The 17,359-nt window shown below is 40.1% G+C and overlaps 1 pseudogene; it reads right to left on the reverse strand.

The window, feature by feature from the left end:
• The window catches only part of LOC137164002 (dipeptidyl peptidase 8-like), a 29,406-nt pseudogene extending 12,810 nt beyond the window's left edge, over positions 1-16,596 (reverse strand).
• Between the last annotated feature and the right edge of the window lie 763 nt (positions 16,597-17,359).

Below are 17,359 nucleotides of genomic sequence, written 5' to 3' on the forward strand. Positions count from 1 at the left end.
GTCGGTTAGACTTTTAACAAACATAAAGCCTGATCCTATACCCATTAAAGTCAACAGGAACTTTGCCACTGATTTCAACAGGTGCTTCATTAGACCCACCAAGACTGGTAAAAAGCTGTGGCTGTGTGTGAGAATATTGCATACTTTGAATTAAGTTATGATATTGCCAGGGACCAACATTTAACAGCAGTTCTGTACTCACATAAATGGCCAAAATCCCTCACCTGTAATTGAATCTGGACCACTTTAAAGATACAAGCTTTGTTTTAATTACTACTGGTTCCATGCAAAAGTACGAGGCCATGAGGAATAGTTTTCTGCTTGCTATTATTCAAAAGAGCCAGACATTCTATTCCATTCTGCAGGCAATTACATTTGTCAGATCATTTATTTTATTGCATGAAGCTACATTTTTTCTACATTTCCCTTGTTTTATGATGTCTCATTTAAAGGGATAGAGAATCAATTCCTTTTTTGTCTGTATTGGGAAAATAACTTACAAACCGCTTCCATGATGTTGTTCTATTCATGTCCCATGGAATGATTAAATATGGCACAAACATGCATGAGAGGAGAAATGCATGAGCAGAAGAGGAGGCCTTATAATTTATTTTCCGTAGGCTCTAATTGGACATATATGCCAAACTGTCAGCTGTAGCCTTTCAAATAAAAACCATATACTGAGACTAGATATAGAGTTTTATCTTTTAAATATAGCTGCTAAAGAATTCTAGGAGTAGCTTGCATCATATAATCACAATTCCACAATAACACTTCTGAAAGTATGGCAGGTCTGGTTTACACTAAAACTTAACTTTGAATTCTTTCATGACAATAAATGCCAGTTATTTCCCTATGTAAGTGCCCCTCTGCTATCAATGATACTACTCAAAGTACTCCATTCAAACCAGTCTGCCGCTCCGTTCAGATACATAGACACTACCATAGAAGCAAGAGTTTATACGACTTCTTAATGTAAAATGACTTCAGCTAATAGTGGATCTTTATTAATCTCATTTAAATATAAATAATTTGAAAGATTAAATATTACAAAAATGCTTTTAATGGCTATGGGCGTCCTATTATTGGTTATGTATTATTTATTGAGTGCTAACAGTATGCTCAGCACTATAAAAGATGAAGCAAATGAAAATATTTCCTCCTCCAGTGGTCTTATTATCTGAATCAGAATCCTTCCTTCCAGAAATTGCTTGGGGGCACCAACAAGGCTCCTCCATTCCTGTTCTTTGCACGTCCTCTGTGTTAAGTTCAATAAGTTTTCCCTCTCTAAATAGCATTTGACAGATTTTCAGTCAGTCCCTTTTGCATGTTCCTTCAGCTGCCCACTAACACACCTTCCATGGCAGACACTCTGGCTTCATTCGTAATATATGTCCCAAATATTTCCATCTTCTTTTCTGGATCACTTTAGAGATAAGGGGTTGTTGAACTCTCTGATGAATCTTGGCATTTGTTATAAATTCATTCCATTTAACACCTACTATTTTTCTAAGGTATTTACTTACACAGTCATTTAGAGGCTGTCTTTACCTTTAGTGGATTTTCAGCTTTCACATCCATATGTTAAGATGGAAATAACATTTGAGTTGAAGATTTGTATCTGAAAGAGAAATGGAGAAGACAGGACCCATCGGGAAGAGGAGAGGAAAGAATAAGAGACACAGCGGATGCAAATCAATGTATCTTCACTGAAATCAACACATGGTTAATATGTAGTTTCATTAATTGCTGGAAACAAGCCTTTAGGTAGGATTTGAATGTGGTAGCTTGACACCCAGGATGGGGCTGACAGAAGGAGATGATGGGAACACTGAGCTCTTCTTGGCAATGTTTAAGGTGAATGGAACAATACTACAATTCTAAAAATGACGTGTTTAAAACATATTAGTATATGACAGGAATCATTTCCGTTATTGTTACTTGCAAGTGTGTAACCCCCTTCTATTTCTGGGTTACAACACTCACCTGGAGATCCTGAGTATCCCAGTGGTGATGTAGGATAAGTGGGAATCCTCTATCCACCCCTCTGCTGCAGTTCCTTTACTTTACACGCCCTGCCCCAAACAACGGGGGGGGGGGGAGCACTCACACCACCTTCACTGCAGGCCCACCTCAGTCAGCTCTGGGCTGTCCCTGCCTGGCCTGGGCAATGCCACCAACCTCCGACGCTCCCTGCTCGATCAAACTCCAGCAGACTCGCAGCAGCAGCAGCTTTGGAACTCTGGCAGCAGCAGCTTTTGGACCTCAGCAGCAGCAGCTTTGGAACCCAGGCAGCAGCAGCTTCAAGACCCCGGCAGCAGGCAGTAGCCAGCAGCTTCCAGCCTCAGCCCCACTCCACCCTAGCACCAAAATGGAGTCCCCCACATGCTATTCTCTGTCTCTCTGGAAGAGGAAGAGTCTCTCACCTTTCTCCCCAAGGCATCATGGGAGTTGTAGTCTCCCAGGATCTTTCCAACTGTAAAACTCCCAATCAAGTTTAGAGGCCCCTGAAGTACAGGGTGGCTACACAAGTATAGCTGCATGCTTCTTCTCCTGAACGTGTCTCATCACACATCCATACAGGGCATGAACTTCTTGGCATTGTTTTCTGATTTTCCTTCTTTAACACATAAAAAGAGACTTTTATAACTACAGCCCTACCCACCTATGTTTGAAGGTCATTTAGTATTGACAAATTGATTGTTTGATTATTTGCTTCATTATCTTACTGGATATTGAAGTTATAGATGGGGTTTTGGAATCATAGAATCTTAGAAATGTAGGACTGGAAGGGACCTTGATAGGTCATTCAGTCCAGTTCATCTGACTGGTCTATGATTCCATATATTGTCCCTATTCCCCTTTTTATAGATAGATAGATACTACATTTGCCCTTTCCCAGTCTTCTGGGATCTCTCCCATCCTCAATGAATTCTCAAAGCTAATCGCTAATGGCTCAGAGCTCTCTTCAGCCAGTTCTTTAAGTATTCTAGGTTGTATTTCAACAGGATTTGCCAACTTGAAGACATCTAATATGTTTAAGTAATTCTTAACGTTTTCTTTTCCTATTTGAGCCTCAGATCCTACCCCATTTACACTGATGTTCACTACGTGAGTCATCCGATCACTGCTAACTTTTTTGGTGAAAACTAAAACAAAAAAGACATTTAACACTTTGGCCACTGCTGCGTTTTCTGTTATTGTCTTGCCCTTTCTCATTGAGTCATGGGCCTACCCTGTTCTTGGTCTTTCTCTTGCTTCTAATGTATTTGTAAAATGTTTTCTTGTTACTGTTTATGTCCCTTGGTAATTTAATCTTATTTTGTGCCTTAACCTTTCTAATTTTGTCCCTATGTTTTTGCCTTGTTTTTTATATTAATCCTGTGTAATCTGACCTCGTTTCCACTTTTCCTGTGACTCTCTTTTGAGTTTCAGGTCATTGACGATCTCCTGGTTATGACATGGTCTCTTATCATATTTCCAATCGTGGCTATGCATTGGGATAGTTAGCTCTTGTACCCTTAATATTGCCTCTTTAAATAACTGCTAACTCTCCTGAATGCTTTTTTGCCTTCCACTTGCTTCCTATGGGATCTTACCTACCAATTCTCTGAGTTTGCTAATGTTGCTTTCTTGAAGTTCGTTTATTCTGCTTTTTTCCCTCCTACCAGTCCTTAGAATCATGAACTGTATCATTTCATGATCACTTTCACCCGAGTTGCTTTCTGCAGTGGTGTACCATAAGTCTCCGGCACCCAGGGGCCAATTCTTGTTTCCCTTCCCCCTCGGTGGTAGCGGTGGCAGCGCCCCATGGGGGGGTTCTGTGGGCCCATTTCCCATTCTCTCCCACTACCCCACTGCTGTGGGGGTGGCAGGTGAGGAGGGGAGTAGGAGTGACAGTGTCAGCACCCCCAGGCCACTCAGCGGTGGGGGGGGTATCTGGCCCTTGCATGCCTGGGGTCCCTGCAGCTCCCTCATTGTGCCCAGCATGGGGGCCGAGGGGCCAGGAGGACGCTTGCTCCCTCTGCAGCGGGAGCCCTCAGCTGCTGACAGGACTGAGCTGGGGTCAGTGCGGCTGCCGGGGATGTCAGCAGGGAGTGGCTCCTCCAATCAGGGCCTGGCAGGTGCCCTAGGTGCATGCCCCACCCCCGCCTTGCCCCTCCTGTCAGTAAGCCACTGGCTTTCTGCCTTCAAATTCTCAACTAGTTCTTCCCTGTTTGTCATAATCAAATCTAGAATAGCCTCTCCCCTAGTTACTTCCTCTGCCTTCTGTAATAAAAAGTTGTCTCCAATGCATTCCAGGGCATTCAACACTCTGTTCACGTCACAAAATGTTTACTTATGGCTTACAATGTGGGTGGGAAAAAAACGAAATGTAAGGGAACAAGTCTGGGTTCCTGCCTAGGGAATTAGCACACTGTTCAGGACTCCAGAAACAGAGCCCCTAAAATTCTATGCATCGATCATTCAGGTCATAGGTCTCTTTTTCATTACAGTTAAAATGGTCCAATGTTTAAGCATGGCTGCGAAAGATGTTTGTGGCCAAATCACATTATGTTTTTTTTTAACCTCTGCTAACAAACAGTTTTTTTTCTGACTTTCTCACCATGATATGTCCATTTGAGAAAGTAATGAAACATGACAGAGGAAACCCAGTGTAAAATCATCAGGCCATATCCTCAGTTAGTGTAAATCACACCAAATTATACCAACCAAGGAGCTGGCCCTTATGACTTTTAGAAATGAAAGAAAGCATCAGATTCAGTATCCTGCTTTTATCAAGTGAACTTGGATAAATTTTGTTGTGGGGAGAGAATTAAATATAGGTAAAGGTGCAGAGATTCTGAATGTAGTGTTTGTGACATAAACCAGATCTTTCTGCTAAGACGTGGCCTTTTTTCAAAAATGAAAATTGTCATCATATTTGTTTTCAAACTTTCTGTTTTTTAACAAAATCCAAAAAAGGAACAAAAAATAAGTTTTTCGGTTTTCCCTTTTCCTCTCTTTTGTTCTCCTCTTTCCCCTCCTCCTTTGTTTGGATGTCAAATAGAAAAAAAGAAAAAGTAGAAACAGGGGGAAAAAAAGGAAGAGAAAGGAGGAAAAACCTGAAAATTTGTGGTTAAAATTTGTGATTAAAAGATTCATGAAAATATTCCACACACACAAAAAATGAAAAACCTGCTGAACAAAAATTATTTTGGATTTTTAGAGAAAAATCTTTACAATTTTTCATTTAGCTGTATTTATTTGTATAGATCAGAAGCAGGAGGAAGGTGAAGGCTAGAGACAGAAGGAAAGACTTTGGGATGAAACAAGGGAGGTGGAGTGGGAGAAAAGGGTGTGCAGAAAAGTGACAGGAGCAAGGAAGCAAGGAAGGTGTGCAAAACTTGGAGAACTAGATGAAGCAGGGGATGGTAGTCATAACATCAGCCTACGGGTGGTGAGAGCTGATATATAGTTCTGTGGTACAAAGGAGGGCAAAACCAAATATGATGAACCCTGTGAACACAGGCAGAGTTAAGCGCTTTAGGCCATTGGTATTTTGGTGACAAATATGTTTGGATAAAGCAAATTAAGCTGGGAGGTTAACACTCCTTTATGTCAAAACATGTTTTCCCTATTAGCGTACTGATGTGGTGAGAACTACCTCTTTCTGAGACCCATTGTCCAGCTCTCAGCACTTGCAATGATGAGTGAGAAAGGAATTGCCTTGAGGTGAACTGGAAGAAGTAGGTGTGAAACTTGCATTCCTGCTCATTCTGCTTGCATTCCTGCTGCTCACAACTTGCATTCCAACTACTGCTGGCTCATTCACTTTCTTGAGCACTGAATTCAGTCAAAAATTGGAAAAAAAAAACAAACAAACCCATGCTGCTACTATCTAGCATATTTGATAATAGATTAAACCCAAAATAGAGTTGTAGTATTGCAGAGCTTTGGTCATGTGGCTCTAAATACATGGCAGTGGGAAATATAGGATGTTTTATTGACCCATACAGTTTAATAAGCAAATATTAAAGAAAATACATTGCTAAAGTGTATTTTTGTGTGCATGCAGACACAGTAAGTACCCAACTCCATTTGAAGAACAATGTTAGCCATTACACACTGATAATAGTCAGGAATTTGGTTTAGTTACTCTAAAAATACTTCCCTGTGGGGTAAAAATTAACATATGTATTACTGGATATCTGCTATTAATGAATGTGGGAAAGAAATCAAAGACTAAGATAGACAGTCCCTATTAAGAGCATAAGTACCGAGAGATCAAAGCTATCACTCTGACTGCAACTGAATCAGTGTCTTAATTGACCATAAGAATCATTTTCCTTTCTCACTAATCTTCCTGGGCTACCAGAATTGTAGATGAAAATAAAAACCATCCCTGACCAGCAAAATGCTTTCTCCTCTCCTGTACAGAAATGACAATATTTTTGCATGCAATGTAGTTGTAGCCATGTCTGTCCCAGGACATTAGATTACCTCACCCACCTTGTCTCTCTAATACTTTTGTAGAGATTTACAAGGTGTTGGAACTACAAAGAGAAAGTATGAGTAAAATAGTGTTTAAACCCCTGTTCATTCTGATGTGTCTTTATCCATAAAGAGGTGTTAGAGAACATTTCAAAACTTGTCAGTTGATATCCTCCCAGGCAACTACATTTTCTGATCCTAAATTCAGTGGTGCAGGTGTATAGTTACACTTGTTAACATATAATGAGTACTAGAAATAAGATTGTATAGCTCTTTACATTTGATTTGATTAGGGCACGGGACTGAGAGACAGGTAATCTGTGCTCCAGTCCTGGCTCTGCCCCAACTCCCTGCGTGACCTTGGACAATCTCTTACAATCAGATTTTTCAAGGTATTCAGGCCCCTAACTCCCATTGAAATAACTGGGAGTTAGGCACCTAACTACTTAGAAAAATCTGGTTGTTAACCTTTCTGTGACTCAGTTTCTCCATCTGTAAAATAGGACTAATTACAATACCTACCTCACAGTACAGTTGGGAGACTTCATCAGTTAAACCCGGTTTCAGGAAATCACTTCATCAGGTGCTTATGTTCAGTCATATTAAGGAAAACATGCTTAAGTGCTTTTCTGATTAGCGATGCTTACCTGAATCAAAGCTTAATATTTACAAAGTGCTTCAAGATCTCTAGATAGAAGCTACTATGTAAGTGTTAAGTCTTATTAGTTATTTCCAGTTTGTGCCTAAATATGTACTTCATGTAAATTAGCCAAGGGATTTTGTTGCAATATATAACCTCTCTTAAGCATACTGATTTTTCAATTTCAAATATAATTTTAAACCATGTAGAGCTAGGTTAAGAGTTATCTACACGTTGTTCAGAATTAGATGAAGCTGATCACTTCACAGCACATTAGTTTGTTTACATTTTTGATCCTGTGCACTGTCTCTTTTATTCGCAGACTTTTTGGATGAATTATATTTTGTTGACAGAGTTTAAAGAAGAAACAAATGAAATCAGGGCATAATGCCACTTTCAAGAGCAGGCAAGTTCACTGTGAAGTTCAATGACTGAAGTGGAATTTACTGCAGTAATTACACATGCAGAACAATGATTTTTTTTCTCTCACCTCAGAAGACTTTTTGTTCTAGTTCTTAATTTAACTAAATATTATTTTATTGACAAAGCCTGAATAAGAAGCAAATGAAATTAATTGATTGTAAACCCTTCAAAAGTAAGTTGCTCTGAATACAGAGCTGGGATTTTCTATTCTAATTACACCTTTTTGCTTTATGAGCCTAGTGGGCTAGCACAGAGACCAGAGGCTCAATGGTAAAACAATGAGATCATTTTTCCTTTTGTGCCAAAATTTAAATAGCATTTACTTCCCAGTTAATTTCAGTTACTACTTTGCAAGCAGATATCAAAATAGATAGTGTGCTTTTCTTTTGGACGGTAATTTACAGATAGGTTCTATCTTATCCTGGTGAGATGTGTAATCAGGGAAATTCATACAATATATAATTTTCTCATGTTAAAAAAGGGTAGGCTCTTCTCTGATAAAGTGGATGAATATGAAATCTCCTGGCTTATTTAAGTAATAATAAATATTTGAGCCTTTGGGAGTACCCTAGGAATTCTCTCTTTCTGTGTGTCGTCGTGTGTCGTGTGTGTGTCCCCCCCCCCCCACACACACACACACACACACACACACACACAGGAACATTTCCCAACTTCACAGGGGTATTGTGAGGATAAATTTCTCAGTGTGTGTGAGGTGATAAATGCCACAGAAATGCCTATAAATAATTCTCACACATACCCACACCCTTTTAGTCGTGTTTCTCAGGTTTTGGTTGTCACTCCTTGTTGCCATAAGGTCAATCATCCTCGACAGAGGGAGCGAGTTAATCACAAATGGCAAACGGTAAGGTATTTTCCTGTGTGTTTGGGACCGTGTTTCTGAATGAGGGGGCATTACATGAGCAGCAAGCAGTGAAGACAGTATTAATACCCTTTTTTGGAAGGCTGTGTTTGAAGATGCCCGGGACTTGAGATTGGAGAGGTCAGTCAGTATCTGAAGACTAAAAGCAGAACCTTACCAATAAACTCAGGCTCCCTTACTAAGTCGGGAGACAGCTATTGCTACCACAGAACAAGGCCAGTATAGGCAGATATTCCAACACAACTGATTGGTCTAGCTTCTCTGCCCTCACTGCACCATTTATATGTGACTTCTGCTCTTCCGATTTCAGTTAACAAACAAATAAAACAATGGAAGTACATTCATCATCAAGGAATGAAGCCACACACCCTGAAACAGCTTCAGCTGATACAAACACAAAAAAAGAAGTCTCTGCATAAGGAAATATAAAAGTATCTAAAAGATATTTTCTGACAGGAAATGATATTTATTTATCTTAATGAATTCATTGATTGTTGGACATTTAAGGAAAATAAGCCAGTTGCACTCCAATTGTTTGTAATATTGGAAATGTGGTTCGTGTTTCAGATCCATATAGTTCTAAGTGAAGCCCTGATTGAAAGTGAGTTTAGCTCATCTCATGTCTTAGCTCATATAAATAAGATTATTATACAACTGTCTTTCGTTTCAGTGGGTAGTTTTCCAGTTAACTGGACAGCTTCCTGGTTATTGGTAGTTGACAGGAAATACATTTCACCAATTTTTATCATAGCTCTTTAAAACTTGTCTCTTTTACAAATTAAAAATACATTGGCATAATGTATTAGGCATCACAGATGCTATTTGCTTTTAATGCAGCTAAGGGTTACAGCAAACTGGTTATAACTAGATGACACATAAGTACATGACTCACATGCTGTTAATTAAAGTTGCTAATAACACTCAAAGCTTTAATGCATAACTGGCAGCTACCTGGATACTTCATGCATATATAACCTGTACCTGTAAGTGTGACTCAGCCATCATGTGATACTGAAGACCATCTGGAGAGAGGAAAAAAGGGAACTTAAACAAAAGCACAAACAGAATGAGAACAAGGACAGCACGCTGATGGAAAAAACACTCATTACCTAAAAAAGCTGGATTATACAGACTACTTTCTATTTTTAAAATACTAAGAATCCCTTTTAAAGCAAATACTGTGTTGAGAAAGTTTACTAGCATATAAATCAACAAATAAAATATCCTTTTTACAAACTTGATCACAGGCAATGTGGTAAACAGGAAACAGTGTAAGCATGATTGCATCTAGTGATGAGCAAATTAGAGAAAAGACGTACATGAGAACTCTGCATAGAAGTTGTTGTCTGATACATTTTAATCCTGAAGCAAAACCAGAAATTCTGATAATATGGAGAGATATATGGTACAAGAACAAAGCTGAAAGATACTTGGGGACTTTCAATCCTGCATTTATTGCAACTCAAAAACTTAAACTGACTATAGTGGGAGTTTAGAGCATGCAATACAAGCAAAACGGTAAAAAGACAGATGGATAAAAAGTCACATCTCTGGAACACTTTTAAAGGATCACCTTCTCTTTTCTCCAAGTTGATGTCATACAGCATATGTGCCTTGTGTACATAGTTAAGCAGTCAAAGGGTGACATATAGGCTGAAGGATGCTTGCAGAAGCCATTCACTGAACAATGCTAAACAGTGGACATATTTTTTAAAACTGCAGCCTACTCACAGACAATTCATATAATAGAAGGGGAAAGCAGCCAAATAACTTGTGAACAGGAACAACAAACAGAGGAATTTTGCAAGGGAGTTTAGAGAGGGAATGTGAGAGAGGCAGGTACACCTAACAAACATACTCTAAACTTAGGCCAATACCCTTCAAGTCTCTCCTCACTGAAAAAAACCCATGCAGGTGAAAAAATAAAGCAGGCAGAAATCCAGCAGCAGAGTGGGGCTATCCAGTTTATTGCACTGAATGCAGCATGCACAATTACCTGCCTGGTGTGCCTAGGTGCAAGCAGCTCATGACCTGCAGAGACCCAGTATGGGCTCTTGAAGCTACAGTGGCTGAACTGGTGAAGCTAAGGGAGACAATGAGGTACATAGATAAGTTTCAGAGACACAACAGGGTTGTCTCACCCTCAGTCTAACAGCCTCTGTTAAGGAGGATGAATGTCTCCAGAAAGGGGAACATCAAGCTGGAGCAAAGGGAAACAATCCCATAGTTGGGACCCTCCTTCCAGATGATGTCATGGTATCCTCTCACACAGAGGGAACCCCAATTACTAGGAAGAGATAGGTAATAGTAATGGGGGGTTTGATTATTCAAAATATAGACAGTTGGGCTTGTGATGATTGGGAGAACCACATGGTAAATTGCCTGCTAGGTACATTGTGGATCTCATGAGACATCTAGATAGACTTATGTGCAGTACTGGGGAGGAATCAGTAGTCATGGTATATGTAGGTATCAATGACGTAGGGAAAGGTAGGAATGAGGTCCTGGAAACCAAATTTAGGCTGTTAGGTAAGAGTTTAAAAACCAGGATTTCCATGGCAGCATTCTCTGAAATGCTTCCAGTTCCAATGCAAGGCCAGAAAGACAGGCAGAACAGCAAAGTCGCAATACATGCATAAGATGATGGTGTTCAGCGGAGGCTGTTAGGTTTACTAGGAACTAGGGAACCTTTTGGGAAAGTAAGGCTATACAGGAAGGATGGGCTCCACCTAAAGAAAACTGGAACCAGACTATTCACATGTAAAATTAAAAAGGCTGTGGAGGATTTTTAAGCTAAGGACTGGGGGAAATCTGACAGAGGCGGTCCAGGCAGAGACATCCCTTAGAGATGAATTTATTAAAGGGCGAACTCTATATCCTAGTCAAAAGGAAAGGAAAGAAGTTGGTAAAGTACAGGTAGGAGCTATTGAGGAACAGTCAAATGTAAAAGAGTCCTATTTAATTATAACACATGAAGGCAAGCAACTGAATATTGACAAAATGTACAAGTGCTTACATACAAATGCTAGAAGTCTAAATATCAAGAGGGTGAAATAGAGTGCCTGGCATTAATTGAGGATATTGATACAATAGGCATTGCAGAAATTTGGTGGAATGAGGATAATCAGTGGGATGTGGTAATAGCAAGGTAAAAAAGATATAGGAATGACAGAGTAGGTCACTCTGGTGGGGGAGTGGCACTATATGTGAAAGAAGGCATAGAATCAAATAAAGTAAAACTCTTAAATGAATCAAACAGTACTAGAGAATCTCTATGGATAGAAATGTCATGCTTGAATTATAAGAGTATAGAAGTAGGACTATACAACCAACACCTGACCAGATCGTGACAGTGATCGTGATACGCTCAGGGAGATTGAGAGACCATCAAGGCAGAAAATGCAGTAATAATGGGGTATTTCAAGTATCCTCATATTGTCTGGGTATATGCAGAGGGATGTAGACATAAAATTTGTAGACATCATGACTGATTTTGGAGCAGCTTTTCCTGAAACCCACAAGGGAAGAGACAATTCTTGATTTAGTCTTATCTAAGTGGAACACAGGATCTGGTCCAAGAGGTGAATATAGCTGAACTGCTCATAATAGGAACTGTAATTTAATTAAATTTAACATCCCTGTAATGCCCACCACAGTAGCATTTAACTTCAAAAAGGGGAACTACACAAAAAATGAAGAAGCTAATTAAATGGAAAGTAAAAGGAACAGTCACAAAGGTGAAATGCCTGCAAACTGTATAGAGACTATTTAAAACCATCATAATAAAGGCTCAAACTAAACGTATACTCCAAATAATAAAAATAGTAAGAGGACCAAAAAATGCCACTATGGCTAAATAGCCTAGTAAAAGAGGCGGGTTAGAGGCAAAAAAGGCATCCTTTAAAAACTGGAAGTCAAATCCTATTGAGGAAAACAGAAAGGAACATTAACCCTGGCAATTTAAGTGTAAAAGTATAATAAGGCAGGCCAAGAAAGAAATTGAAGAGCAATTAGCGAAGAATAAAAAACTAACAGCAAAGAAAAAATGTTAAGTACATCAGAAGCAGGAAGCCTGCCAAACAGTCAGTGGGGCCACTGGAGGATCAAAGTGCTAAAGGAGCACTCAAGGAAGACAAGGCTAGTTACAAAGAAGCTAAATGCATTAGTTTTCACTGCACAGGATGTGGGGGAGAATCCCACACCTAAATCATTCTTTTTAGGTGAAAAATCTGAAGAACTGTTCCAGACCGAAGTATCAATAGAGGTGGTTTTAGAACAAATTGGTAAATGAAACAGTAATACATCAACAGGACCAGATGGTATTCATCCAAGAGATCTCAGATATGAAATGGCAGAACTATTAGCTGTGGTATGTAACCTATCATTTAAATCAGACTCTGTATCAAATGAGGGAGGGTAGTTAATGTAATGCCTATTTTAAAAAAAGGATACAAAGGAGATCCTGGCAATTACAGACCGGTAAGCCTAAGTTCAGTACCAGACAACTTAATTGAAATGATAGTAAAGAACAAAATGATCAGACATATAGATGTACATGATATTTTGGGACAGAGTCAACGTGGCTTTTAGAAAGTTAAATCATACTTCACCAATCTATTAGAATTCTTTGAGGGAGTCACCAAGTACGTGAACAAGGATGATCCAGTGAATATAATGTACTTTGACTTTCAGAAAACCTTTGCCAAGGACCCTCACCAAAGGCTCTTAAGCAAACTAAGCAGTCATGGGATAAGAGGGAAAGTCCCCTCATGGATCAGAACCTGGATAAAAGATAGGAACAAAGGATAGGAATAAATGGTCCATTTTCACAATGGAAAGAGGTAAATAGCAGGGTCTCCCCGAGTTCTTTACTGAGACCAGTGCTGTTCAACATATTCATATATGAGTTACAAATGGGGGTGTTCAGTGAAGTGTTAAAATTTGCAAACAATACAAAATTATTTGAGATAGTTAGATTCAAAACTGAACATGAAGAGTTACAAAAGGATCTCACTAAACTGGATGATGAAATTGTAGATGAAATGCAGTGTTGACAAGTGCAAAGTAATGAACATTGGAAAAAATACCAACTATACACATAAAATGATGGAATCTAAATTAGCTGTCACCACTCAAGAAAGAGATCTTGGAGTCATTGTGGATAGTTCTCTGAAAACATCCACTCACTGTGCAGTAGCAGTCAAAAAAGCTAACAGAATATTAGGAACCATTAGGAAACAGATAGGTAATAAGGCAGAAAATATCCTAATGCCACTATATAAATCAATGGTACACTCACACCTTGAATACTATGTGCAGTTCTGGCCACCCCATCTCAAAAAAGATATGTTAGAATTTGAAAAGGTGTAGGGAAGGGCAATGAAAATGATTAGGGGAACAGCTTCCACAGAAGGAGAGATTAAAAAGATTGGGTTTGTTCATCTTAGAAAAGAGACGACTGAGGGGGATATGAATCTTGAATGGTGTGGAGAAAGTAAATAAAGAAGTGTTATTTATGCCTTCACAAGAAGAACACAGGAACTAGGGATCAACTGATGAACTTAAATACGCAGCAGGTTTAAAACAATCAAAAGGCAGTAATTCTTTACACAACACACAGTCAACCAGTGGAACTTGTTGCCATCGAATCCTGTGAAAGACAAAACTATAACAGGGTTCAAAAAAGAAATAAATAAGTTAAGGGAGGATGTGTCCATCAATGGCTATTAGCCAAGATGATCAGGGATACAACCTCATGCTCCAGGTGTCCCTAAACTTCCAACTACCAGAAACTGGGACTTGACAACCAGAGATGCATCATTCAAAATCACCTTGCTCTATTAATTCCCTCTGAAGCATCTGGTACTGGCCACTGTCTGATACAGGATACTGGGCTAGGTGGGTCATTGGTCTGACCCAGTATGGCCATTCTTATGTTCTTATTAAAAATTGTTCGGCACTAAACGCCATGTAACATTGCCGTAAGGAACAGACTCCAGCTTCTGTTCTTGCTGCCATTTTTCAATTAAGGTAGCACAAATCTACCTCCTAAATATGAACTGTTCTAGAGGATCATCCCATATAAAAAATAGAGTAGAAATTCAGTATTACACATTGAGGTATAATGACAAGAATAACATGGATAGCTCTCTTAACTTACTGATCCAGGGACCAGAACAACTCAGATCAAATCTTGGGTGTGGATGTAAGTTTTTAATACCTTTACTATTTTCTTCAGGCATCAGCACCAACTCCTCTTAACTTGACAAGCTCATCCAATGGTTCTGACTAAGAGATTTCTAAAAGGCTCATAGGAAAACATAGGTCCAACTCCTGGCTCCTGCACACAGCTCAAGTAGCTGGGGACCTATGTTGGGGAACCGTGATGGGGGTGTTTGAGAAGTTGAGTCCTCCCCTCCAGGGCATGGAGTGGAATTAAAGCCACTCCACAGGAACTATGTTTGTCTTAGGATTTATGATGAGCTATAGAAATCTCACATTGTACAACAAGAGGTTAAGGAGTTGCTCTGGCTCAGCCAGTTCTGTTCACGTGCAAGGCATGAGCAGGCAGGGGGCAGAGCTTAAAAGGGGAGCAGCCCACCTCACTTGTTGGCATACCACAGAAGAGAACAGACCTCCAGCTCCTAAGAAACAGGCTGACTGAAGGCAGGAGCTTCCCAGAGCATCACTGCCTGAAGGCCTTTCCTGAGGGAGGGTCAAATCCTAATGCACACTATAGGGAATCATTCCCCTCTATCTCTTGCTAATTCCATGTATTTGCATTAATTCCCCTTGCTTTTTGTTCACAGACTACCCTGGGAGAGAACAGACTTTAAAATGACCTGGATGGAGGGCCAAGTCACAAAAGCAATCCTCAGCAGAGGACGTGCAGCTATTAGCAGGAGACACCCAGCACAGAGAGAGAGAGAGCTGTTATGTCTTGCCCCGCCACAAAAAGGTGCCAGCAGGGAGTCAACCCCTTCACAAGTTACAATAACTTCCACAGTCCCAGCACTGGGGAAAGAGAGAGCCTGGTTTCTCCTGCAGCTGAAGATCCACTGGCTCTGGCCACTGACTCCTTTCACTGCCTGAGCCCGACCAACCTACCCTGTATGCTCTTGGGTGTGGAGAATCTCTCTGAAGCACACATCTATGGAACACGTGGCAATATGCCCCCTTCTCCAGAGTCCTAGAGTCCAGTCTTCCCAAGTAGTACAGCAGGGCCCTGTGGAGACATGTAAATTGTACCTCTCCTGTTGTCCAACTATTATATACATTTGGAGCTTAATTGGCTCAGCCAAACAGCAGCTCCACTTTGTTCACAAAATAGCACCTCTGCCTGTGGACTACCAGGGTCCTGATTTGCTCATCGACAGCTGTGGTATTTGTAATGTTCAGATCACACACACACACGCGTGCACAAAGCAAATCCAGCCATGGATTGGGAACCCAGCTGCTGGCTAGGTCCTCTCACAGGACCATTCCAGAAAGGGACATTTCATTGGCCAATTGCACTCTCTTTTTAATCACAATTTAAGTGAGTTTTTCTTATTGTTCTTAGATTTAAATTTAGCCTCTCTCTGCTTATGGATATTGTTTTCCCTTATTTTTTCTTGCTAGTTCAGGATAACATAGGATAGATACTCAGAATCCTGATCGCCTTTTGTGATATTTCTTCACCTTGAATGGTCCCTTGAAATATGTGCTAACTACTTATACTCAACTATCTGTCCCACTTGTAATTATCTGCGACACTTAGTTCCTTTCCCAGACCAGAGGAAGAGCTCTGTGTAGCTCAAAAGCTTGTCTCTCTCATCAACAGAAGCTGGTCCAATAAAAAAATATTATCTCACCCACCTTGTCTTTCTAAAATCCTGGGACCAACATGGCTACAACAACACTGCATACTACAATCTAAATGGACAAGACAGATAAAGAGTAGAGGAAAGTAATAGTAACACAGACCAATATGTTAATGATAACAAAGAAATTAGATTCCCCAAACTATTTCTTTTGGAACACCTTGAGATACAATCCTTTTCACAGCAAGGCCTCCTGCAGCTCTAAGTCCATTTGGATCTTCAACTTCAGGGAAGCCAGGCTCTCGCTTCCCATTTGAATCTTCATCTTCTTCACCATGTCCCATCAAACAGGTTTGGTGGCTCTTGTTCTTCATCTCCAAGCATTCTTGTCAAGTGCATCTTCCAATCTGACACCTACCTTCTTCCTATTCTCCTTAAGTGTCTTGAACCACCTTTTCCTAGGTTTCTCTTATAGTCTTTGTCCTGTGTCCACTAGCTCTTGTACTGTGTGGCCAACATATCCCACATCTCATCGTCTCACATGACACAGCCAACTCAGTCAATACTCCCTCAGCTTTTCTGTGATGAGGGCTACTTGCATCATGGCTTGTACCATTTTATTGCTTAGCCTCATCTTACCAAGTGTCCACCTTGGGAGTCTCATTTCAGCAGTAGGAAGTGGTTCCTTCTCTCTCTCTTCCCCCTGGCTCACTGGCCAACATTCTGACCCATGTATCATGGCTGGCCTAATCATGATCTTACAAACATTTGTCTCCTGCATCCATGTAATCCAATTGATCATGTGGGGGCTTTTTAAACATACACAGACAGCACTGTATATACAACATACTAATTTCGGCTTCTCATAAGTGCAATAGCCTCAATTGATTTAAAGTGGTGTAGCTACTTCAATGTACACCAACTAAGAATTTGACCCCACATCAAACCAGCTCTTAACCGCAATTGGACATTCTGATTTTCTATTCCCTTCTGGTCTACAAGAAAATGAAGCCCAATATAATTGTGCAGAAAACCTGAAAACTCCGTCCATCCATCCATCCATAATTGACCTTATGATAAGATCCCCCAAGGCCCTTTGCTCCTGAGCAAAAAGGTGTTGAAAGTCTCTGGGCAGCC

This window comes from Emydura macquarii, unplaced genomic scaffold (genome assembly GCF_026122565.2).
Source record: "Emydura macquarii macquarii isolate MOO-44397 ecotype Brisbane River unplaced genomic scaffold, CSIRO-AGI_Emac_v2 contig_2636, whole genome shotgun sequence".
NCBI classification, from domain to species: Eukaryota; Metazoa; Chordata; order Testudines; family Chelidae; genus Emydura; species Emydura macquarii.